Below are 24940 nucleotides of genomic sequence, written 5' to 3' on the forward strand. Positions count from 1 at the left end.
TCCTCCAGGTCCAGAACAGCGGCCTGAGGTTGCGCTTGGAGCTACATAATATCCCATACCACATTCAACCGTAAATACATGTACCCGTAAACCACTTTGGTTAACAAAATTTCCCACCAAGTTCACACTATTATTGACGGTTGGCAGCGCACATGCAGCTGCAGGGAGAGAAGAGGTAGAATCGCAGAGGCATGAATTGATGTATCCAGATACGCATCCCGCTTTCTGTATTAGTTTTCCAGTATCTTTTGCACTCACTTCCCATGTGCATGCCAGCACAGCATGTGCATCGTTTCTCTGCTATCGGAATCCCTACATCAGTTCTTGTTTTGTTCTCTTTGCGTTTTCATCTAATGCATTTTGATAAGAGGAATTGTGTGTTGCTCCCTGCGTGGGCGCTCGCATTTTCCTGCCTACTTAAATTCTCACTTCATTGCTCAGGACTGCCACCAAGACCACACAAGAAGTTCATTGAGATTTCCACTCAGCAAACCTGCAAGAAAGCACCACTCTCTGCTCAATACACCCCTCATCAGTTGAGCTTGAGTAGGCTGAGGAAGATTGTGCCTGAAGAGCACCACTCATGTAATGCTCTCCAATTACAAACTTCACCAGGAATGCGAACTTACAGACGCTCCGTTTCCTGTGAGACAAAAAACCCTGTGAACACTATAATACAGTGCTATACTATTACAGCGTGAGTCACTGTCGCTCATGGAGGTGCTGAAAAAAAGCCGGGGACTGTTGTCCATTCACAACGTTGTTGCCTCCAAACAATCTAATTCCCAAACCTGCGCCGGGGACAACAATGTGGAGATGAGGTTGGTGCGACTTCGGCGATACTTTGATGGCAGTCGTGAGTTAGACTTTAAGTCGGCAGGAAAAGCGCGAGCCGCCACTTAAGGAGCAGAACACAATTCCACAAGTATCGCCGAAGTCGCACACCAACCTCTTCTTCATTATGTATTTTGACCAGGAGGTTAAAACCCAACATGGCGCACTGAACTTACTTCTGTCTTCAAAACTGTATTTTAGGGAAACATTCGATGCGGGACCAAGTTAGATCAATTAAAGGGGCAGCTATGCAAACAAGAATCATGCAAAACCGAACGCCTCAGTAAAACAGCACTTTATTTTTTAAACACACAATTGGAAATATGGCAAATAAATACGCGAATGCCCCACACACATCTCTAATCTGCAAAGCTAATCTGGTGATTATATCTCCTTGTCACCACCACCGTCATCAGTTAGCGGCTGGCACCTAGTTTCATGGTTAGCGGTATCCGACATGATATGATCCAATATCTCACAAAGAGCATGCTTGTCATGATCAATGTCACTAGCTATATGAGCTACTGATAGCACTTGGGTTTTGTTCCGTCCCACAGCGGACAAACCAAAGTCCGATTCTTTTTGGGAGTTCACACTCCCTGCACGAGTGCTCAAACCGAGGCGACTGCCACGACATCTTTATCCACACCCGAGTTCCCGATGAGTAGAGGCAAAGCTGGTCACCCATCACCCTATAACCAAGGCTTCCAGCTGGCTCGTGGGAAACACACGTTCCCAGGGCGTGTTATTACTCAGGCTACAAAGCAGGGAGACCAGGTGATTGAGAGTGAAGAGTGCAAAGCCATTCGTCAACTCGTCACAAGGCTTCGGAGGAGTATGCCACAGCGAAAGCTCGAGAGCAGGCGAAGGGACGGCTTGCAAGTTTGTTAGAGGTTGCACGCCTTGCATTGTCTGTCTCATTGGCTGAACTTTATTCCGCATTTGTCTGTATCTATCTGCATCAACATTTTAGCCCTACTATGACTATCCCTCTCAATCCTCATGCACCACCTTTCGTGCCCCATGCATCTACGCCGACTCAGTCTGGCATAAAAATAGCCACGCTCAATGCATGCAGCTTAAGATACAAACTCAGAGCTCAATATTGACGGGTACAATCTGATTCGAAAAGACCGCACTCAACGCTTTTGTGGCGGAGTCTGCTTCTACTACCGTCAAGATCTCCCAGTTCGATCCCGCCCAGATCTGCATTCTGAATCTACAGAAACAGTCTGGGTAGAAAAAAACGGAAAACCAGGTCGGCACCTGGTTGGTTGCGTGTACCGGCCACCGGGGGAATCAGTGTCTTACTGGGCAGATTTGGAAGCAGATATTGTACGAGCAGCTGTGCGGTCTTCTTCCGTGACCCTAATTGGAGACTTTAATGTCAATATGGACCCAGCCCATCCGGTACCCCAGCACAAACACCTCACCGACCTCTGTGCTGCGTTTGGTCTCCAGAACATCGTCATGCAGCCGACCTGTGAAACTCCACAGTGCCCTGAAGGCACGATGAGGGATCTCATATTGACCAACCCGGCGCTAGTGCCCCTAGCAACGGTTGTGCCCACTGATATTAGTGACCACAGCTGTAACAGTGTTACCTGCTGTTCACACTCCTATCCCCTCTATCCACGGCCCTTCGGCCTATCACCTACCATCCCGCCTATCTAGTTGACGCCTTTACATCATATATAACCCTGTGCAGTACGAATAAAGTCATTATTTTCCTCAACCCGCAGTAGCCGGTTACACTGGTAGCAGAGAGGATGATTTCCATCGACCTGACTAGTACTGGCCTTCCGCTTCTGCTCACCATCATTGCCGTGACAGCGTACCTGGCTCTACAAGAGTTGCGACGACTCGTGGCCGCCATCACTCCAACTCCTGCAAGACCATTTCAAGTCCCATCCAGCCCAGGGCTAAGCACCAGAGAACACCCTCGCGATAATATTACCAAGCGCCATGTCAAGGAGCCCCCAGCATTTCACGGTGAGGCAGATTTGTTTCGAGAGTGGGTATTTAGCATGGACTTAGCTATAAAAGCCATAGGATTTGCGACACAGGAGGAAGAAGTTACTTATGCCTCGAGTTTTCTTGTGGGCAATGCCCGCCTATGGCTTATTTCGAACATGGAGGCTGGGGAACACTACATCAACTGGCCGACGCTAAGGAATGCACTAGGAAGTGTTTATGGCCCGCATTTAAGCAATGAGCAAAATCGTTGAATTTATTTAGTGCTCGTCAGAAGGACACCGTTGCATCATTCATCACTGACTTTAATCGTATCAGCCTGCAGGTACCTGAGTTAGACGAACACTCGCGCGCCCTGCTGTTTGTCAACGGACTCGGGGCCATTTGAGGCGTGAAGTGCTCAAGGAGCATCCGACAACACTGTCGAAGGCTATACATGCAGCACTGACCGTAACGGCCGAGAATCGACACCAACCAGATGGCATAGCTGCAGGATCGCCAAATATCCGAAGACCAACCAGACTGTCGTCAGAAGACCGTAATCGCTTGATGAGTGCTGGCAGATGTTTCGCTTGCCGACAGCAGGGACATTTAGCTCGAGATTGCCCGCGAGTTCACCACCACCCAAACGCTGGACGCCAGTGACAGCGGTGCGATCACTGGCGCTGAGAAGAGCACCACCCTGTCCCACTGCCGCTCCAATCGCCACGAAGAATCGCTTCAGTGACTTATTGGTTGACGAAGTCGATTGCGGAGAAGATGAGCCTGCCGCGGATGTTGCTGCTGCTACCGCTACTAGTTGTGTTGATTCCAAAAAACATGTTAAGAAGAGCCGCGAAGCGCACGTCGGCAGTGTCGTCGCTGAAAAAGAGAACGAGCTACTACGGGTGGAAGCCAAACTGTACGGCCGTGCAGCGACAGTGTTGATCGACTGTGGATCAACCCACGACTTCATTTCTGAGGTGTTCGTCCGAAGACACAAGGTGCCAACAGAGTTGGGATCGGAATTACTGAAAGTCACATTAGCGGATGGAAAAAGGAGCTCACACGCTATGGAGACCACGAATGCCATAGATGTTGTTGTCAGCGACTTCAAGGAGAAACAGCAGTTTACCGTCTTTCCCCTCGCCCGCTACGACGCGATATTGGGCAAGCCCTGGTTGACTAGGAACAACCCACGAATCAATTTCCGGACCAACGAAATAATCGTGGACGGGAATGGCCTGCCAAGTGCACCTTCTCAGGACAAGGACGGAGACTCGCAAATCGAAAACATGTTCATTTCTGGCTGTCAGGCTAGTCATGCGCTCAGAAACGGCGAACAAGGATTCCTAGCATGGGTCACAGCTGAGGACGATTCCGGTCTTGATCCACCTCTGAGTATCCCCAACCCTAACAAGCCCGAAGTTGCTGACTTGCTTCGTGAGTATTCCGATGTCTTTCCTGATGAACTGCCGGACGCACTTCCACCTGAAAGATCCGTAGATCATGAGATTCGGCTTGAAGAGGGTGCACCGCCGCCGTCACGTCCAGCCTATCGTCTCCCCAAGCCTGAAATGGACGAGTTGAAGTCGCAACTGGAGCAACTACTCGCAAAGGGTTTTGTTGAGCCTAGTAAGTCCCCGTATTGCGCACCCGTGTTCTTCGTAAAAAAAGGCAGATGGCAGTTTGCGCATGGTATGCGACTGGAGCCGGGGATCTTAACAAAATTACTGTGAAGAATAAGGCTTGCCTGCCCAATGTGGATGATCTATTTGACACAGTCCAGGGGAACACGTATTTCACGAAGCTCGATTTAAGATCAGGGTACAATCAGATCCGTATTCAGAAGAACGATGTCGAGAAAACGGCCATCAATACACCGTTTGGGCACTATCAATACCGGGTAATGGATTTCGGCCTGACTAATGCACAGGCCACATTTTAGACTCTGATGAACAGCATCCTTTGCCCGTACTTGCGAGATTTTGTAGTTGTGTTTCTGGATGACATTCTCATATTCAGCAGATCGTGGTCAGAGCATCTAAGCCATGTGCGGACGGTGCTGGACGTGCTCAGGAAGAACCAACTGCTCTGCAAGTTATCGAAGTGCGAATTCGGCGCTTCGGAAGTTCTGTTCTTGGGGCATTGCATCAACGGCTCTCATATTTCACCTGACCCGAAGAAGGTGAACGCTGTCCGGACGTGCCCAGTCCATCGAGCTTCACTGAGCTGAGACAGTTCTTAGGCTTCACGAACTATTTTAGACGATTCATAGACCACTATTCGTCTATAGCTAAGCCCCTTGAAGAGATCACTGGAAAGCACGCATGATTCGAATGGGACGATTCCAAGCAAGGGGCGTTTTTGGCCTTGAAGAATGCTTTACTGAATGCGCCAGTATTAAAGCTTCCAGATGTAGAAAAGCCATTCAGAGTGGTTACGGACGCAAGTGATTTTGCGGTAGCAGGCGTTCTCCTCCAAGAAGATGATAACGATGATTGGCACCCCGTAGCATACACTAGCGGCAAATTATCATCTGCAGAGAGAAACTACACAGCGGCAGAGAGAGAGACCCTTGCAGTCGTATTCTCGCTCAAATGCTGGAGAATTTACCTGTTCAATCAATTTGAGCTCCTAACTGACAATATGGCAGTGGTTCACTTGAGAACCAAACCCCACCTTACTAAGCGCGAGGCCAGGTGGGTGGAGTTTTTGGCAGATTATCATTATTCTGTTCACCACAAGCCAGGACGAGAGAACGTCGCAGATCCACTATCACATCGCCCAGATTTGCACAGGGCATGCCAGGATGAGATTCTATCTAGCATTAACAACACCCCAACAGCCAACGTAAATGCCATCGAGTATGCACTGCAGATTAACGACCAGCTGGCGACAACGATTTCGAATGCATATTCGCATGACAAGGATCTCTCACCTATTATTGAAAGAATGCAACATTCCGGTCCAGATAATATGCATGACCAATACTATTGGGATGAGCAAATGCATCTTTTATACCTTCGAGGAACCCCCAATAACCGTCTCTGTATACCAAATTGCAGTATGCGTTTGCAGTTTATCCAGGAGTATCATGATTGTGCAACTGCTGGTCCCTCGGGTCGCGACCGCACCTACTTTCGTTTAGCACGATACTTTTACTGGCCAAGAATGGGACTTGATATTAAGAAGTTTGTTAAGTCTTGCGGAGTGTGCCAACACACCAAGGGCAGCCAGCAGCGTTCTGGTTTTCTGCAATCCCTCCCCATTCCTGACCAGCCTTGGAAGGACATTTCAATGGACTTCATCATGGGGCTCCCTCTCACCCCCAGAGGCTATAATGCCATTTATACATTTGTAGACCGCCTCACCAAGTGTGTTCACTTGCTTCCTACCCACTCCACAATTGATGCCCGCGGTAGTGCTGAACTTTACATTCAGAATGTATTCCGACTTCATGGTTTGAGTTCCACAATTATATCAGATAGAGATCCTAGATTTACTGCCAACTTTTTTCAAGAAATCATGAAATTAAGCTTTCTTTCGGCACAGCAAACCATCCTCAGACGGATGGGCTCACAGAACGTGCTAATAGGCAAGTAGAAGATGTTCTACGAGCTTTTGTCAATCATAAACAGGATAATTGGGACACCCTTCTTCCGTTGTGTGAGTTTTCCATTAACAGTTCCCAACAATCATCTATTGCTAACACTCCTTTCTGCTTGAATTATGGATTTAATCCTCGGTCCCCACCTGAATTTATTTTACGGGGAGGGGAGAGTTCTGCCTCTGTTGATTGGCTCCAGCAACAACGTAATGCATTAGACATTGCCCGTGATGCCTCAGTGGCCGCTCAAGCACGCCAGGCGCTGTACGCAGACCGTTGAAGGGTTCCCAGCCAGTTCAAGGTTGGTGATATGGTGCTTGTTTATAAGGACTTCTTGCTAACGCCAGAGGCCCGTCTTCAACCGTCCCGGAAGCTGCGGCCAAGGTGGTTTGGGCCCTACCGCGTGCAGGCAAAGATTAGCTCAAACGCATATCGTTTGGAGCTTCCTTGCACGATTCGTTGCCATCCCGTCTTCAACATTACTGCCTTGCGGCGGTATGAGGAAAACGCTATTCCTGGCAGAGAGCAACCTCCACCACCATCATTCACTGACCTCGATGGAAACACACGGTTAATGGTCGAATAAATTCTGGATCACCGAGAACGTAGGGGACAGCGAGAGCACCTGGTCCATTGGCAGGGCTATCCTGTCGACGAAGCTACATGGGAACCCGCAACTAATTTGCGCGATGAGTCTGGCAGAGACATTGTGTTTTTAAGACGTTATTTAAATTCAAGGAATCTTCACTGATATTGCAGCTGAGTTAACTTCTGGAATTCCATTGCACTGCATTCTGTGTAATTTTCCTCGCGATTTGACTGTTGGGTTCTCGACTTATTCCGCTTATCCACATGCAGATTTACCTACTTGAGTTGCTCGTAGAACCCTATGCTTCCTTGAGGGGAGTGGGATGGTGTAACAGTGTTACCTGCTGTTCACACTCCTATCCCCTCTATCCACGGCCCTTCGGCCTATCACCTACCATCCCGCCTATCTAGTTGACACCTTTACATCATATATAACCCTGTGCAGTACGAATAAAGTCATTCTTTTCCTCAACCCGCAGTAGCTGGTTACAACAGCACGGTGGAAGCCTTTATTCAGCTTGCCGTTGACGTTCCACCCACGGCATCCACGACGTCGCGGCTGACCAGGAATATATGTGGCGTTGACATTACCTCTTTTGGGCAAGATATCCTTGAGGCATTTCTACATGATTTCTTGGTTCACAATGATGTAAATCGCATGCGGCACCAGCTCGAACAGCGTAAACGGCGGCTGCACAGCCGTTGGCGGAAGGATAGGACGAACGGCACACTGTATGCAGAGTTCAAACAAGGACGTAGCACTGCTCGGAATGCGTGTCGGCACAAGCAAAACGAGTACTTCTCCTGTCAGTGCGAAGAAAATGTGGCCAACCCTAGGAAGTCTTGGGCCATTCTAAATGCAGTCACTGGGCGTTCACGTCGCCGCCAAGATCCAAGTTGTAGCATCAGTGAGGTGGCCGACACGTTCCACTCCATTGTAACCGATCCCAACCATCCTGAACAACTCTGCACCCCGCACGGTGCCCCTGGACCTGTCTCCTTGACCGAACTTGATCCTGTGACTTCTGCAGACGTCCGACGTCTCCTTGAGAAGTTGGATGCGCGGAAAGCCACAGGTAGTGACCGCATACCGGGCTCTCTGCTACAGCAGTGTGCTGACTTGCTTGCATATTCTCTTGCTGTGCTGTTCTGCACCTCGCTGAGGACTGGAAGCATTCCATCCGCATTTAAATTGGTGTCTGTCGTGCCACTGTAAAACGCCGGTGACCCATCAGTCCCCACCAACTATAGACCTGTATCCCTTCTCCCAAAAGTGTTCAAGTTGTTCGTCATTTGGACTTGACCAAGGCATTACCCGAAACACAATTTGCCTTCCGCAAGAAATGTTCTCCAGAAGACGCCCTCTGTGTGCTGACTGATAATCTGCAGAAGGCGAGAGGCAGTGGCAAGATCACAGGGCTGTGCCTACTAGACAATTCGAAGGCTTTTGATAAAGTGCACCCCGACAAGTTTATCCAAGACCTCCTTGCGATTGGAATTTCTGGAAATGCCCTTAGTTGGTTCGTCGACTACTTGTCCGGCCACAAGCAGCAGATCCTCATCTCGCCTTCAACCAGCCCTGCTCTGGCTTGCACCTGCGGAGTGCCCCAAGGCTCTGTTCTCGGCCCTGTCCTCTTCAGTATATACACACGAGAAAGCCATCGCGCGACAATCGCGCGATGACTTTCCCGTACGCGAAATAGTCGAGAACTGCAGAATTCGACGAAGACGAACGAGGAGGTCTCTTTCGGTACCCCTGACGGGAAGGAGAACTGCAGCAGTCGACAAAGTTGAACGAGGAGGCCCCTTTCCGTACCCCGTACCGCAAAGTGCCACTGATGAATGTCTTCTGCACCTGGAAAGCCCCCCCCCCCCCCCGTAAACGCTGTCGCGTAGGCGGACTGAATGCGCAGGGCAAAAATATTGCTGCAGAGACGTCCGTTCTAGGCCTTTGGAGACATGGTGCGAACTTCTTCCGCTACCCCCGTACCGCAAAGTGCCCCGTAAACGCTGTCCCGTCCGCCGACAAAAAATATTGCTGCAAAGACGTCCGCTCTAGGCCTTTGGAGGCATCGTGCGAACTCCTTCCGATACTCCCGTCCCGAAAAGTGCCATTGAGAAATTAATGGGAATGCACTGACCTGACGGCGTGACGGGGAGGACGGCAGAAGTGGACGCAGACGAACGATGAGGAATCAAGACGAGCGAGCAATGGCAGGACTGTACGTAATCGCTCAATTAGAAATGAGAACTTGACATTCATGGCTTTTGCCTCTTGCCACTGCATATTTTTTGTCCACTCACAATGTCTTTTCTCTGCCCCTGTGTGCCCACGGCCCTGTTGCTGCACTGGCCCGATGAATCGAATGTCTTCTGCAACTGGAACGGCCCCGTAAACTCTGTCGCGTCGGCGGACGGAATGCGCAGGACGAAAAACATTGCTGCGAAGACGTCCCCTCTAGACGACGGTAAGGCATCCCTTGATATGTAGCCGCAGCCAGTGTGTGCGATGGTGTCGCGTGATGGTGAATGAGGAATGATGAAGGGTACGGATAGGTGGGACGGTAGACCTGTTATCTTCCAACACGTTATCAGGTCGACAGCGCATTGTACTCACTCTATTATTGTAGTTCGTTACGTTTTTAAAGGTGTGAGTGTATATCTTGCCAATAGTTAATGGTGTACAGTCGCACGCTACAGACGCCATGTTCATTTTCAGGGTTTGCAAACTGTACGCGAAGAAAGACAGCATACCGCCATCCTGCGTTCTCAATGACTTTCACCTTGACACTGTACCCCAGTGCTTGTCGCGACTAAACTCATTCAAAAAGGGGAACCCTTCCAGACATGTTACAAACTAGACACAAAGTATGGCCCAGTCGACCGCATTCAAAGCGGGTGAGGTGCCAAGAACAAAATACTCCACCTTCCATTGCCAATTGACGGCAACCCGCGTCTCATGCATGACTTGTGTGCTGCCAATACAAACATCATAGTGAACTGTGTACCAACCAGTGCGAAGATTATCTGGAAGCACCTTGTCAGGCCGAAGGTTGTCGTCGCAGCCTTGCAGTGGTTATCTGAGGAGGCGAGACGAAAGATTCATGAATTGCTTGCACATGTGTACCAGTTGTACCGGCTATGCGAGTGCCATGGTGACAAACGAATTCTTATTGAGCTTTGAGACACATGTCAGCAGGGCGTTGTTGCATCACTGACCTCTTGCAGTCATTCCGTGAATGCTATTTTGCGCGAGTTAGCATCGCACTCAGCATCGCAGATCGTGTCGAATTACGCATCACACTGCAAAATTGTTCCTCTGCATGCCAGTGGATTTCATTGCACTTCTCAGTTTGGGAAATGCTTGAATATGATAATTCTGCGTTTGAGTGCACTAGCCCTGAACATACATGTACGTGACCCGTTTGTGGTGTCTCATAGCTTATCTCACGACCTTCTGCTTTCTTTCTGCATCACTTCTATCTTGCAGGTATATCATCCTGTGACGACCACATTGAAGTCTGAATTTGAATTGTGAAGATTCTTCAGCAACCACATCGTACTTTTCCATTGCTTTCATTGTGCTTCTAGTGTGCATGTGTGTAACTTGTGGGGTATACTTGTGATTACATTGTGTGCTGGCGACACGGTCAGATTTTGTCCATGCGTGTAACGTACACCTGCATGTTATGCATTGAAAATGATCTGCCACTTGCAATCCTGGGACGAGTATCAGGTCAGCTTTGTCTTGTGTGGGCTGTACCAGATTGCTGTTCACTTCTCTATCTGTTGGATATGTGACTTTCTGCAAGTTTCTGGTGTATGGTGGCCACTTCTTTGCTTGTAACTTTGTCTGATATTACATTCTGTATTCGCTGCTTCCACAGCGTGGTTTGCAAACTGCAATCCTTGGGCTAATGTCATGTTTGCTATGTTGTGCTTTGGCCGTCAGCTTGTCTACACGTTGTAGTTGAATTATTTTGTTTCACAACTGACTTCCTGAAGTACGGTGGCCACTGCTTTGCATGGCATTTATATACATGAAGAATTTCCTGTTTTTGTCGTGTGCATGTGGGTATGTGTGCGTGGCCACGTGCGTGTGCCGTGTGCATGCGCGTGTTTGTGTATCTGTGTGCAGGGTAGCGAGGTGGGGAGGGCTGGTATGTATCAGTGTGTTATTGCAGTCTCATGGCTACATACAATACATCGCGCGCGTGGTCATCATGTTTACCTTCGGGGTTGGGGTGGGGAGGGAACGGAAAAAGAACTGAAATTATCCATATAAAAACCGCTCTGTGAACGGTTCTGAAAAACCTTTACTGGTACTGCCCCATCGTAAAAGTAAGAAATTAGAACTGGCCCATTGTCCCCCCAAATGCGAACTGATCCATCTAAATCGCGAATGACGGAACCCAAACGCACCAGTAGCACGAGGTTCCTACCTGTGGGTGCAGATGGGGACGTTGGTCCGGACTATAGGACATGTACTGTACTAGCGGTAGGTGGTGTTACCCTATGATAACTGCTGTCCTGTGCCCTCCTGACCTCGTGCTACTGGTGCGTTCGGGTCCCGTCATTCGCGATTTAGGTGGATCAGGTCGCATTTGGGGGGACAATGGGCCAGTTCTTCCTCTATGAACGAATTTGTTCTGCGCCAGCATACCAAAGTATGCAATTTCGTAGGCGCAGTTTGAGTAACGAGGCCTGTGCACTGTACACCTGGTACACTGTACTGCATGCACTGACTGTGCGGTCGTTCTCGATTCTCCCATCACTCCCATTCAGTTCTGTTTCCAGCAAAAGTCCAACTTGGCGCACTTCAAATCCCTATAACTCAAGAATGGCTGGGCCGATTTGAATAATATTTGCAGATTTATTATGTACTACGCCCCGGGAGAATTGAATGAGACCAAAATCGAAGCGATCGGAGCAAGTTTTGGAAATTGGGTGTAGTCATTACTTAAAACACAAAACAATGTAGAACAACAGACCGACGAGAAGAGCAACAAAACGACAACAACCAAAATCAACCAATACAGCAAAACTGAACAAGCAACGGACTGAACGGAGAGAGAAACACAATACATCGAGCAAGACAACAAGACGAACAACAAAGGACGACACACAGTCGGTGATGCCAGACTCTTCCACTGGCCACTGGCCTGGTGAGCCATGGCCACACGCTCCAACGCGGTTCCTGCCGTCCAAGGCTCCAGTCCACAGTTTAAGTCAACCACCTTTTCTGCCTCCTCTCCATCGTCTTCCGCTTCCACCAGCTCCTCATCTCTCCTGATCACTTCCATCCCCACCCTTACTCTCCAGTTGTACTATTTGTTGTTGACGACGACGAAGAACAGACTCATGACAAACTAACTCATCCTCTGCGTCCCGGGTTTCTGCACCAAGTTGTAACGGAATCTCGGCCATTCCGTTCCCCAGGACACAGGACACAAAGGACAAGGCTAGTTTGGTTTACATCGTATATTTGGACATTACGGAAAAGTAGACTACTCTGACAGAGACAAACAAGAACTGAGAAAAGACTGAGAAAAGGACCCTCGACTAAAAAATCGCGCATGCTCATATCACACATACACGCGACTAGACGAGACAGTTTGGGGAATGCCATTACACAGGAAAACAACACATCATTTTACAACAAGGGAAAAACAAAGAAAAATTGATTATGGAAACACACAATCTCAATCCTTGAACAAATTGTCATGTTACGTGGTGATGTCTGCGGCATTCATACTTTTCATAGCTATTATTAAACTTTTATCTCCACGTAGATAATCTCTACATGACTTACTTACCCAGACATTCTCCGGAAGTCCAGGTACCTTCACCTGCACAAACCAAAGGAAGCGGGTTCGCGAACATGTAACCTGTGTTGCATTGGACCATAAGAAGGCCTGACGTGAACGCATCACTGCCTGATGGTTGACTTTTCATCCGTGTAATTTTTGCATTTACAATTTTGGGCGCTGAAAGGCAGTTGGTAAATGCTGCAATACATAGAGCACACCACATGCGAATCGGTTAACTTGCTTCTTGGCTACAGGTTAACACACTATCATGGCTGCAGGTATTCCATTCTACCCAGGACTATGCTGGACCAGATGGTGCACCGATCCCTTACCCATAGGACGAGCAAGTACTGGATAACTCGTCCCAAACGTGTGCGAGGTATTCCGGAGGGCGAGTTTCCTTTTCCAGCCAGTGCATAATTTAGTATATACATATGTTACGTCGGTGGTTCAAATCTAGTGGATACTCCTTGAAGAAGTCAGCGGACAGAAGAGAGCCTAATTTGTGTTCCACGTGGCACAGAACTGTCACTCAGAAACACTATGCGATTTCTAAATATACAATACCGTACACACGATCATGTTGAAACATAGTTCATATGCTACGGGGCGAGACATAAGGATCGACGGGAAGCGACCACTCAAGTTTTGCGGCGTCCAATGTGAAAAACATTAACTGGAACGCAACCGTACTACTGTACAGATCGGGAACCAAGGGGAAGAGCTGGATCAGTTCAACTGTTCTTACCGTGAACAGGTGTAGACGGGATATAACCGTACAAAACGGCTGCATTTAGAATGTGAACAGGAAACGACATGGTCCGCCGACTACTCCAGATTCATACTTGGAACGTTGTAGCATTTCAAACACTATACGTCCCATGACAACTCACAGAATGGCTTACACGACTGAGTTGGATTTTAGCAAGATAAGTTTTGTGGCACTACCTATATGTATGGATAGTTGAGGACCATGCTAGACAAACTGTGGTATCATTCCCTGGGGCTATCATTAGAATTGCACAACTGTCAAGGCTACTTTTTTGTTTTTCATGAAAAACTGGTGTTGTGAACTTGATTCCACTTCATCCGAGGAGAAATAATTCAAAAAACATCACCCGTCATGGATCATTCCGGCTGTCCGTACAAGCCCTTACATCCCGTACCATCAGCGTTGCGTCGAATGTGAAACCGACTTTACATAATGTGTGATGTCAAACAATAATAAAAATAACGAGAGAGCTTGGAAGCTCAGGGCCCTACGCTATGTTTTTTTGCCTTGATGACCTAGACAAAAAAAGAATACGAATGTTATAACTTCTTATAAATTTCTCCTTTTTTAAAAGACATAACCTGGGATTCGAACCGGCACTATCGCCCTGCATGCATCCCCGATACACTTTGCTTACATACTAATTCTTCCAAGTTGCTTCACGTTATGATCTTGCATTTGAAAGCCCTATTTGAATATGCATTGTGGCCAGCCGTCTTTGATGGCACGGTACGGTACGGGACAGGTACGGGACAGGTACGGTCGAGGGTAATACGACACCGTCTACCGCCTTGATGACCTAGGCAAAAAAAGCATAGGGATGTTATAAACTTTTCAATTCTCCTATTTTTTTTTAGGCATAACCTGGGATTCGAACCCGAACTATCGCCCTACATGCATTCCCCCATACACTTCGCATTCATACTCATCCTACCAAGTTGCTTCACGTTATGATCTTGCGTTTGAAAGCCCTATTTGAATATTGCGGCCAGCTGTATGTGGCCAGCTGTGTTTGATGATACGATACGGTACGGGACAGATACGGGATTACGCCAGGCGTGACATAAACACACAAACAAACAAACCCCAAATTAAACTGTGTGGACCCTGGCTAGTGCCAGACGTTACTGAAGTAACGTCTTCAGCATAGCTACGGGAATAATAGTTACAGTTCGCATGTCACTCATGGAAGGATCCATGGGCTTAACGCATCTGTCAACGAAATCCAGGCAGAAGATCCAACAAAAAGCATCTCATTATTGTTAGAACGTATTGCAGTAAGAACAACTACGCAAGCGCAGCACATTTTTCAACAACCATCAGCCATTTTTTTCTTGTCTAGAGCCAGTTCAAACCAGTCAGATATATCAATATTGGCGTGCTTTAGATCATTTTTAATATTGTCAATCCGTCTGAGATGGGGTCGGCCATGTGGGCCCTTGATGTCCTGGGTATTAATTGTCATTTCCAGTGCTTGGTAGGACGCTGAGTTACGTCCTTCGCGAAAATAATCAGAGGATGAAATAGGTTTTACACCGAGTTTCATGCACTAAGTGATCATCAGAGAACAGTAATTATTTAAAAATCTGGATACGTAAGTATAAAATACATACTGAGTCCCGAGTGTTTACGGGAAATAAAAACTGAGATAAAAAACAACCGAGGCGTAGCCGAGGTTTTTTATCGAGGATTTTGATTTCCCGTAAACACGAGGGCGAAGTATGTATTTTATTTAAATCTATGCTAATAAAAAACGACACGTGCAACAGTTACACGAACATTGCATCCTTCGAATTACATGTATACGCATGCGCGAGTTCTTTCTCTTTCATTGCCTCGTGTTTGTCGAAGAGATAGCTGAGAGTGAGTGTCCGAGTCGCTTTCTTTCGTTATCAGACGAAGCGAAGCAGAAGCTTTTTGAGGATGCTACCACTGCCTCAACGAGAGCAGCAACCAGACATTGGTTGACTGTTTTGAACGATTTTGTTGTCGAAATGGGGATGCAGTGTGATTTAGAAAAGATCAGCGAGAAAGATTTGGCTGGGATTCTCGAGAATTTCTACTGCAGTCTGAAAAGGAAAAATGGCCAAGAGTATAAAAGATCGAGCTATTTAGCAGCACGCGGAGCTGTTCAGCGAGAGCTCAATCGTTTGGACCGTGGCATCAATATCCAGAGCCCGGTTTTCTCACGTGCCAACAAACTCCTGGATGCAACGCTCAAAGAGAAGAAGAGAGACGGACGTGAAATGGCCGTCAATCACAAGGATGGTCTATCAGAGGAAGACTGGAAGAAGGTGAATGCGTACTTTTCCGACGTGTCGACAACGCTGGATATCAAGAAGGTTACTTACTACATCTGGTTTCAGTGTACTCTTCACTTCTGTCTGAGGGGAAGTGAGGCCCAGAGCCAGCTGAAGCCATCGAATTTGCAATTCACGACAGTTGCTGGCGAGAGGGCCATCGTGTTGCACTGTGATTTCCAATCAAAGAATCACCATGGTGGCCTTCGCGGAACCAGCTCAGATACGAAGGTGCTATCACCAAGCCAGAGACGATCTCAGTATTTGAGCGATTCCTGTCGAAACTGAACCCACAACAAGATCGCTTGTTTCAACGGGCCAGGTAAGGAGCAACCGTGCTATCTGAAGACTGTCCCATTTGCTTTATGAACCAACCCATGGGCCACAATACGCTGGGCAAGATGATGCGCAACATTTCTGAAGCTGCTGGGCTTTCGTCAATTTACACCAATCACTGCGTGAGAGTGACTTCCATTGTGAACATGAAAGCAGCAGGAGCGGATGACCGGAAAATATGCGCATGCGCAGTCAGTGGACACAAGAACGTCCAGTCCTTGCAAGTATACGATCGCCCCACGCATAGTGATGTGAAATCGTTGTCCAAGGCTATTGACAAGGAGAACGAGAGCCCGCCCTCTGTCAGCAAGCCAGTGCCGACAGTAACCACGATGACGTCGGATGCTGCATCAACTGTTCCAGCCATAAATTCTCTTCTGAGTGCTGCAGGCTCATCCTGGAGTAATGTGACTGTGAACATCATGCCTGCTACGGAGAAACGCAAGAGTTAGAGCAAGCTCAGCCTGAAGCTGAAAAAGAAGCCCAAGAAGGAAGAGTGTACGTCACGTCTTGAACTGTCTTGCCATATGCTGTATTGATGTACTTTGTGTGTGTGTGTCACGGGGTGTGTGCGTGTAACTTCAATGATTCTGTGTTTGTGTGCTAGTTTAGTGCGTGCTTGCTTCCTTCTTCATCCCTAAAAAGGGTTTTTTATACGAGTGTTTATTTGCCTAGTGGTTTTTATTACTGGTTTTTTTATTGAGAACAATAGTTTTATACAGGTAATTATACAAAATAAATACCAGTTGTCCAAATGGGGAATGTGTGGAGGTTTTTTATTAGCATGATTTAATGGTTTATATGTTGGACTCAGTACAAAGTCCATGCACTATTATGATGTCCAGCACCCTCTATAGAGTCCATTGGTCCAAAATCCCCTATGCAGAATCCAAGAGTCCACTCAGGTTTGATCAGCTTGATCCAGTCATGAAATCCCGGAGTACACTTTCCTGCAAGTCCCCTTAATGTACACGGTCCAGGAGTCCAGTTTTTCCAGTCACCCCAACCTGTGCGTCCGAAAGAGAACAAACACCTTTTCAGTTTGCATCGTGGCAGAGCATAATTTTCTTCATTTCAGCCATGGCTGCCTGTTCTGCTGTGCAGTTGCTGACAGTACTCTGTCTTGAGATAACCAAGGAGGAAAAGGAGATGTTCAAGATCAAATCTGGAACCGTCTTGTGCTTCTCTGACTACGTTTTAGCAGTGCGCGGAATGACAGCAGAAAGCTGAGAACGAGAAAAGTTCACGGTACAGTTCCAATCTCACTGGTAAGATCCACTGACACTCTTTCGTTCGACGCCACAAGGATACCCGGTTTGACTGGACAAGAGCTGCCTTTACCAACAGTCGCCATCCACGGGCGTTTTTAAGTAAGTGCAGATGATCTAGTCAAACCGAGTTGAGTACAGAACTGGTGTGCGGTGCGAAGGAGACTGACACCCCAGAGTGACCACAGCTCGTTCAGAGAATATGACGGCAATTCAATGCCCGGGTGGCAGGAGTTGAGTATACACTAGTGCCTCTCTCAGAACGCCAATGGTCTCTAAATTCCAGTTCCCAGTCCAAGGTTGCAGGTTACGTCTGCCACGTTCATCTGGCAGAAGCTTGGAAACAGTTCCCTAGTTTTCGAGGTGATCTGAAAACCCAAACGGTGCTCTGGAAGAAAGTGTGACCTCCTCCCGAGGGATAGGAAATGACTAGATCGAGGCACGAATTTTTATACCCTCCGCAGATGTGAATGGCAAAGTTTACATGCTGATGAAAACCATATGCATGGATAAGATAGCTACGTGCGTCACCAGCTCAGTCTTTTACCTCAGAATCCGACGAAGAGGTGTTCTTGGAATTTAGGTCGCCAAGGAGGATAAATTGCGCTGTGATGTTTCATTTCCCAAGACTCGATTCAAGTTCGCATCCGGATAAATTCCGGATAAATTCGGATCAGAGTTTGGTGGTCGATACGTGCATCCCGCGGTGACTGTACGATCTGAGAGTGTACGCTCTATCCACAGTGACTGGAAGCTTGACATGCTGAAATAAAGATTAGATTGATTACATTGATGAGGACTGTTGTTAGGTGTTTGTGGCAGGTAGGGGCATGTATGTATACAGAAACACCTCCAACCATCGTTTCTGTTCTGTCCTGTCTGTCGAGTTTGTAATCTGGAATGTCGTAAAATAAGGATGGCTCCATGGGATTTTCCCATGTTTCGCAGATAGCAACTAGAGCGGCCGTGATATGTGTAACAGTGGGTATGAGCTCGTCCATTTTGTTGCACAAGCTCCTAGTATTGAATGTAAAAAGCTAAGTCCCAGAAAAATTAGGTAAAGAAATACAACATGCTGGAGCCGAAAGAATACATAGGGCAAAAGTACCTCCGCATCATTAAAATTGTCGCTTCCCAGAGTGTTTTTTCGAATATATTTTGTCCACTTGAAGGGCAAAGAAATCAACTAGAAATTGAAGCAGAGGATTGTCGACGGACAAAGCTTTAGATTGTGGCCTCCCGCTTCGCTGCATTTGCAGCTAATGTCGACTTATTCATCAGAGTTTGAAGAAGACCCTTCAGCACTCAACAATACGCTGAACAAGACGGGCTTTCAAATTCAGGTCAAGATTCTTAGAAACTTCGTTTTCAAGCGATCTATGCCTCCAGGTGGCAGGTGATGAAGGCAAGCTAGCATTTGTCAAGTACACTGTAACGACCTTCCAGCGGGATAGGGTAAGCAGTTCCACAACTTCTTTCCTTGGCAAGCACTTCGCTGATTTTGTTGGTGTTTTCAGACCTGCTAACTTCGCAGCAACATGCGCCACAAGTAGCGCATTTTAGGAATTGGAGAACACTATCTTCTTGCCATGGTCAATTTCAGCATTTCGTATTCAGGAGAGATACCAGGATTCATATACCTGAGCTGCAGTCTTGATAAATGCCCACGCGATCGTTGTGGGACGGCATGAACTCCAGAAAAACGATAATATCATGCGCTCTGGGGCGGAATAGTGCGGAGCGAGATGAATTTGCTTCGTGCGGAAGAGAGCTCAGACAAAGTCCGAGACCACCACGGCTTCAGTTATAAGAAGGCATTGCGCAGGAAGGGTCGCACAAATGTTCGAACACGGAAAACAGCGAATTCGACAGTCTGACTAAGACGAGCCAAGTCACAAACATTGCGAAGTGCAAAGCGACAATTTTAACTAACAGTGATGCGGAGAAAGTATAACATGAAGAAGAGGTTGGTGCGACTTCAGCGATAGTAGGGGATCCGAAGAGTGTATTGTTCCCTACTTGAAGTACATGGGAGCAACACACTCTTCCCCAAAAGTATAATAACTATTATACACAAAAGAGAAGGACCAAGGAACTACAAGTTACGCTATCTCTTAATTTGCTGGCCCAAAATCCTATTTATAGGATTTGAAAATGTGTGCCTTTTATGCCGTTGTTATTGGTCGTCACAACTAATAATAACGGCATAATGTTTTCATGGAAGTTGTAAATATGTTTGATGCATGAATGTTTACATTTTAGATTCATAGGGCGATAATATTTCTGATGAATACCCATTTTCAGCAATAATTGGAAATTTGAGCATAATTGTTCAGCTGCTGTCATGGAAAGGACTGAAGCAGTGAATGTGCAGAAGAACATTGCAGGTGTGGCACAGGGTGGTTTCATGATGACATATCGCACATGCCGCCATGAAACTACCAGTTTTAAGGATACAACAAGGTCCAATAAAATCTCAAATACTATATATAGGATTCGAAAAATAGGGCACAGGCCTTAATTATATTGAGCAAGGAGATGAGCCTAAGATGTTAGTGTTTGAACAAATTATCTCATTCAACTCTCGATATCTACTAAGACCTAGCAAGGAAGAATTGGTCACATACTTTTTGCTATTCTTGTGCCTATATATAGGATTAAGCAAATTAAGAGATACTGTCCACTAACACCACCAGTTGGTAAACAATCAGCTCATGCGATAACATTGCACGACACTGACCGACGGTACTGACGTTCTACAACTAACTGGCTAACAGCTCTAGCACATCTTGGAACTTGGGGGGTAATTTCTATAACTTAGAACCTTCCAAGTTGGAAGTCTGTTGGAGTGCGCATCCAAGATGTGCTAGAGCTGTTAGCCAGGTAGTTGTAGAACATCAGTACCGTCGGTCAGTGTCGTGCAATGTTATCGCATGAGCTGATTGTTTAGCAACTGGTGGTGTTAGTTGGCAGTATAGCGTAACTTGTATTTTCTTGGTCTTTCCCTTTTGAAAAACAGAGAGGTTCCAGGCTGTCCAAGAGAGTGCTCAATACCGAGTGGTAGAGCTGAGTCTGAGCTTCCGAGTTGATCTGGTCGTAAGTCTCTGCCGGTGTAGGTTTGTAATGCTTGGTGATGTTGTTGCTCAGCAGTTTTGTGTACTGCTCTTTGTTGACTTCGTAGAGGTTTCTGGTCTTGTCAGCTGGCACGATGATGTCCGGTGATGCTCTGATTTTCTGGATGTCGCTTCGGAGTCGTTGCTGAAAGGGATCAGCGACTCTACGAAACTCAATCATCTCAATCATTTTTAACGCATCGTCCTCGAACGCCTTCAGTTCGTCGACTTGGGGCGGACATTTCCGGGATTTGAGGCCATAGGTTTCTTTTGGATCGTCGGTTGTCGGTCCTTTCAGGTAGAAAAACGCCTTCCACCGCATCCGCTTCAACACGCTTTCAACCTTCTCGATCAGCCTCGTAGTGTAGGCGTCTTCTGAAGGGATGGGAATGTTCTTCAGTGAGTAATCCAGCTGCTGAGCAACAACATCACCAAGCATTACAAACCTACACCGGCAGAGACTTACGACCAGATCAACTCGGAAGCTCAGACAATTGCTGCGACGCTGGAGCTGGACGACAGAATGGATGCAATGGCGAAGAAGGACGCATACATCACGCTGAAGGACCATAAAGACAACTTTTCCCGGTCCCTGCCATGCCGGCTCATTAATCCCTCAAAGAGTGAAATCGGCATAGTCTCGAAGTCTATACTGGATACCGCTCTAAAACAACTCCGTCCCCAGCTGCAGATTAATGCATGGAGGAACACGGCAGCGGTGATATAGTGGTTCTCAAGAATACCAGAGAAAGAAAACTGCATATTCGTGTGCTTTGACATCGTAGATTTCTACCCCTCAATCTCCGAAGACCTCCTCCAGAGATCCGTCGAATTCGCCCGCCGCTACACGGACATCTCCCAGGAGGAGGGTGACATAATATTCCACGCCAGGCGATCTCTGCTGTTCGGCTTGGAGAGGCACTGGGTGAAGAGACACAACGAGCACTTTGACGTCACAATGGGGTGCTATGATGGGGCTGAGGTGTGTGAGCTTGTTGGAGCCTTCGCCCTCGCCATGATAGCGGACGTGTTCAACGGCCGAGACGTCGGGTTGTATCGCGACGACGGCCTGGCTGTGTTCAGGAATGCATCAGGACATGAAGCTGACCGAATAAGAAAGGAGATGAACAAAATATTCCAGAACCTCGGACTGAAGATAACGATACAGACAAACCTGAAGAGAGTCGACTTTCTGGACGTGACATTGGACCTGACCACCGGAAAGTACTGCCCTTACCGGAAACCGAACGACAAGCCGATGTACATCAACTGCCAGTCAAACCATCCACCTACAATCATCCAGAACCTACCTGCATCGATCAGCAGAAGACTAACAGATATTTCCAATGATGAAGACGTCTTCATAGATGCGACTCCGATCTACAGTGACGCGCTGAGGAAGAGTGGATACCGGGAGAACGTACAGTATTTTGACGAGCGTAAAACGGACGAGACAAAGAAGAAGAAGAAAAGGAATCGCCCTCGGAACATCATATGGTTCAACCCACCATTTAGCAAGAACGTCGCCACCAACGTTGGACATCGCTTCCTCCAGCTAGTGGCCAAACACTTCCCCAAAGGCTCAAGCCTCAACAAAATCTTCAACCGGAACTCTGTAAAGGTTAGCTACAGTTGCATGCAGAATATGGCCACTATCATCAAGCAACACAATACCACGATTCTACGACCCAAGAAACAAGCTAACGGAGGTGACAACGATACCAGGACTTGTAACTGTCGGGCGAAAGACTCGTGTCCACTGGACGGAGCGTGTCTAACGGAGAGTATCGTATATAAGGCAAGAGTCACCGCAGGTATGGAGAAGAAGGAATATACTGGATTAACAGCAACAACATTCAAACAACGCTACTATAACCACCAATCCTCATTCCGCCACAGACAACACGAGAAGGACACCCGCCTATCGCAGTACGTCTGGACCAAGAAGGATGAAGGGAAGGCATGCAGCATTCAATGGGCGGTACACCGCAGAGCAGCGGCCTACAGCAACAAAAGCAAAAGGTGCAACAAGTGCCTGGCGGAAAAATTGGCAATCGCGCAAGCACCCAAGCACCTCTCTCTAAACAAAAGGAGTGAGCTTGTGTCGAAGTGTCGCCATGAGAATAGGTACTACCTTCGGAACTTTAAACCAGCTACAGCCATCACCTAATTAAGTAAGAGACAACCAGCTCCAGTGGTTGTCACCTTTCACCACTTGCTGTCATTCACGCTTTGCACTGCCGCTATTTACACTTTGCTTTGTGAGGATATAAACCAATACTGATCCAGATTTCCAATTACTGTTTTCTGATGATCGCTTAGTGCGTGAAACTCTGAGTAAAAACACTTCCTCTGTCCTCCTATTGTTTGTCTTTCCCTTTTGTATAAATTAAACTTTGGCTCTCCATCTGAGTGAATTATTATACAAAAAGGCAGACATGTGTGGGGATATTACACTACATCACAATCCGTAATGTATGTGTAGATACCTTGCACTTACCTAGGACTGTCTGGGTTTTGCCTTTTTCTACGTTTTCTTGCTTCTTTGTGCATTGGAATTGGCCCCGCAAGGCCTTGCAGGTGTGAGGGATTTCGCTGCTATGCATTTTAAAACCGAGTCCATGTCAGAGTCGCCGCCAGACTTGGTGAACTGGTCTTGTGAATTGACTGTCTGAGGCAACCACTTGCCTTAGCTGGCAGCTGGAGCTATGTTTGCAAATGTTGTTGTAGGTTGTTCATTTATTAAGGAAGGAAAAGTCAAAAAATGTATGTTTGTCTGCGCGACTCAAATGTACTATTACACTCTATTTCGACTGACGACTGTGAAGGTTATATTGTCGAAATTTACCAATTTGTGTGTATAGTCGTCATGTGCCGTACAATACCTCCAACTAGACCCCTTTGTCCTCTGCCCTAGTGATCGATTGTCTACTTTCCTTGAAGAAAGATTAAAAAAAGTCGGACTTCTTTGAAATAAAAAGTAAGCCTGTGAAAAGAAGAAGAAAAGAGATGCTCAGGATGAGATTTATGTTCACAAGCTCCCACCCAGCAATTTGTGTGGATGTCGCTCATAGATGGGCGATTTCGAGCAGTATCATAGAGCGAGAAAAGGGTCAACAATGTCCAATGTCCAAGCCCATTTTGCCTGTGTTTATCCCCAAAATATATTCATGCTAAAGATCACATTGAGTTCAGAATTTCCCGAAAATTTCTCTTCAGAGAACAAAACTCACCTGCACAAATCACCCGAGCAGTTCTAGCTTCACCAGCATAGAACCCCCCATAACGGTCGAATCTTCCAGGTTTACCCGAACGATAAGAATGGATAGAGGGAAGGTCGGAAGAATCCTGAAAGGTAATGGCATGTGTATAATGGAATATCATATCATATGTACAATGCGCAACTATTGGGTTTAGGTTGGTAGTGTCAACGGTAGCAATCACCATACCAACATCCCTGCAAATCTTCACTCCGGTTGTCAGATTGACCGTTTCAAAATTGTATCCTAGTGGAATATGTACCGATGCATCTGGGCACCGAACATGATTTGTATACATGCCTGTTGGGAAGGAGGAGCAGACACACCAGCAGGCAGTAAAGAGTCATATTGAAGACAGTAACAGGTCAAAACTTCAAGCTCGTCTTGCACATAGCCTGCGCCATAGATATGCACCACTACACCTTACTGTAATCCACCTAAAACGAATAAAACCCATTCGCACGCTCAGGTTCCAAGGACCTTTGAGCACAACACAGCTAAGAGACTCCCCATCTATTCTTCTCTTGATCTCTTTAACAACATCCCAATCAGCCTCCGGCAGACCAACCCCAGACAAGATTTAAAAGCAAACATCCTACCACTTGTCGTCTCGTCCGGATGTACCTGCTCATGTTGCTCAGTTCACCTATAACCCCATTGTTCCCAGCCGGCACTCTATATTATTACAATCGTCACTATTTCAGCAAACAGCTCTACTTCGATTTCTCTTTATCCAATCCCCGCGTGTGTATCATTTTCTCTTATTGGCCACAGGCCATCGTGAGAATAAAAAAAGATTTCCAAAAAACTATTTCCAGGGAAAGTCATCATAACCCAGCCATCATCATATCGCCGTAATGCAGCAAAAATTGTGACAACTGACCGTTTACAAATTGTGGAGCATTTTGGCTAGACACTCTACCTGTTCAACTGGATATCATGCTTAGCATAATATTGTTTCAATCAACAGGGAACATATTTGGTAAGCCAATGCCAAACAAGATAAAGCACATGGCCTGGTATAAGTACAAGGTGTGCAAAATCGAATAAACTGGATGAAAGTAATGCTGTGAATAAAATAATCTGCACCCCTCAT

At 46.9% G+C, this 24940-nt stretch overlaps 1 protein-coding gene and 1 long non-coding RNA gene across 6 annotated transcripts in view; both read right to left on the minus strand.

The window, feature by feature from the left end:
* On the minus strand, positions 1-24138 carry LOC135825800 (uncharacterized). The gene is made up of 3 exons (XR_010555142.1): positions 23818-24138; positions 12802-12993; positions 1-158 (listed from the first exon to the last, which is right to left on the minus strand). It is a non-coding gene; the product is annotated as an uncharacterized LOC135825800 (long non-coding RNA).
* LOC135825798 (sushi, von Willebrand factor type A, EGF and pentraxin domain-containing protein 1-like) overlaps positions 1-24940 on the minus strand; it is a 579302-nt gene that overhangs the window by 185160 nt on the left and 369202 nt on the right. The window lies entirely within an intron of this gene.

This window comes from Sycon ciliatum, chromosome 10 (assembly GCF_964019385.1).
Source record: "Sycon ciliatum chromosome 10, ocSycCili1.1, whole genome shotgun sequence".
Classification (NCBI taxonomy): domain Eukaryota; kingdom Metazoa; phylum Porifera; class Calcarea; order Leucosolenida; family Sycettidae; genus Sycon; species Sycon ciliatum.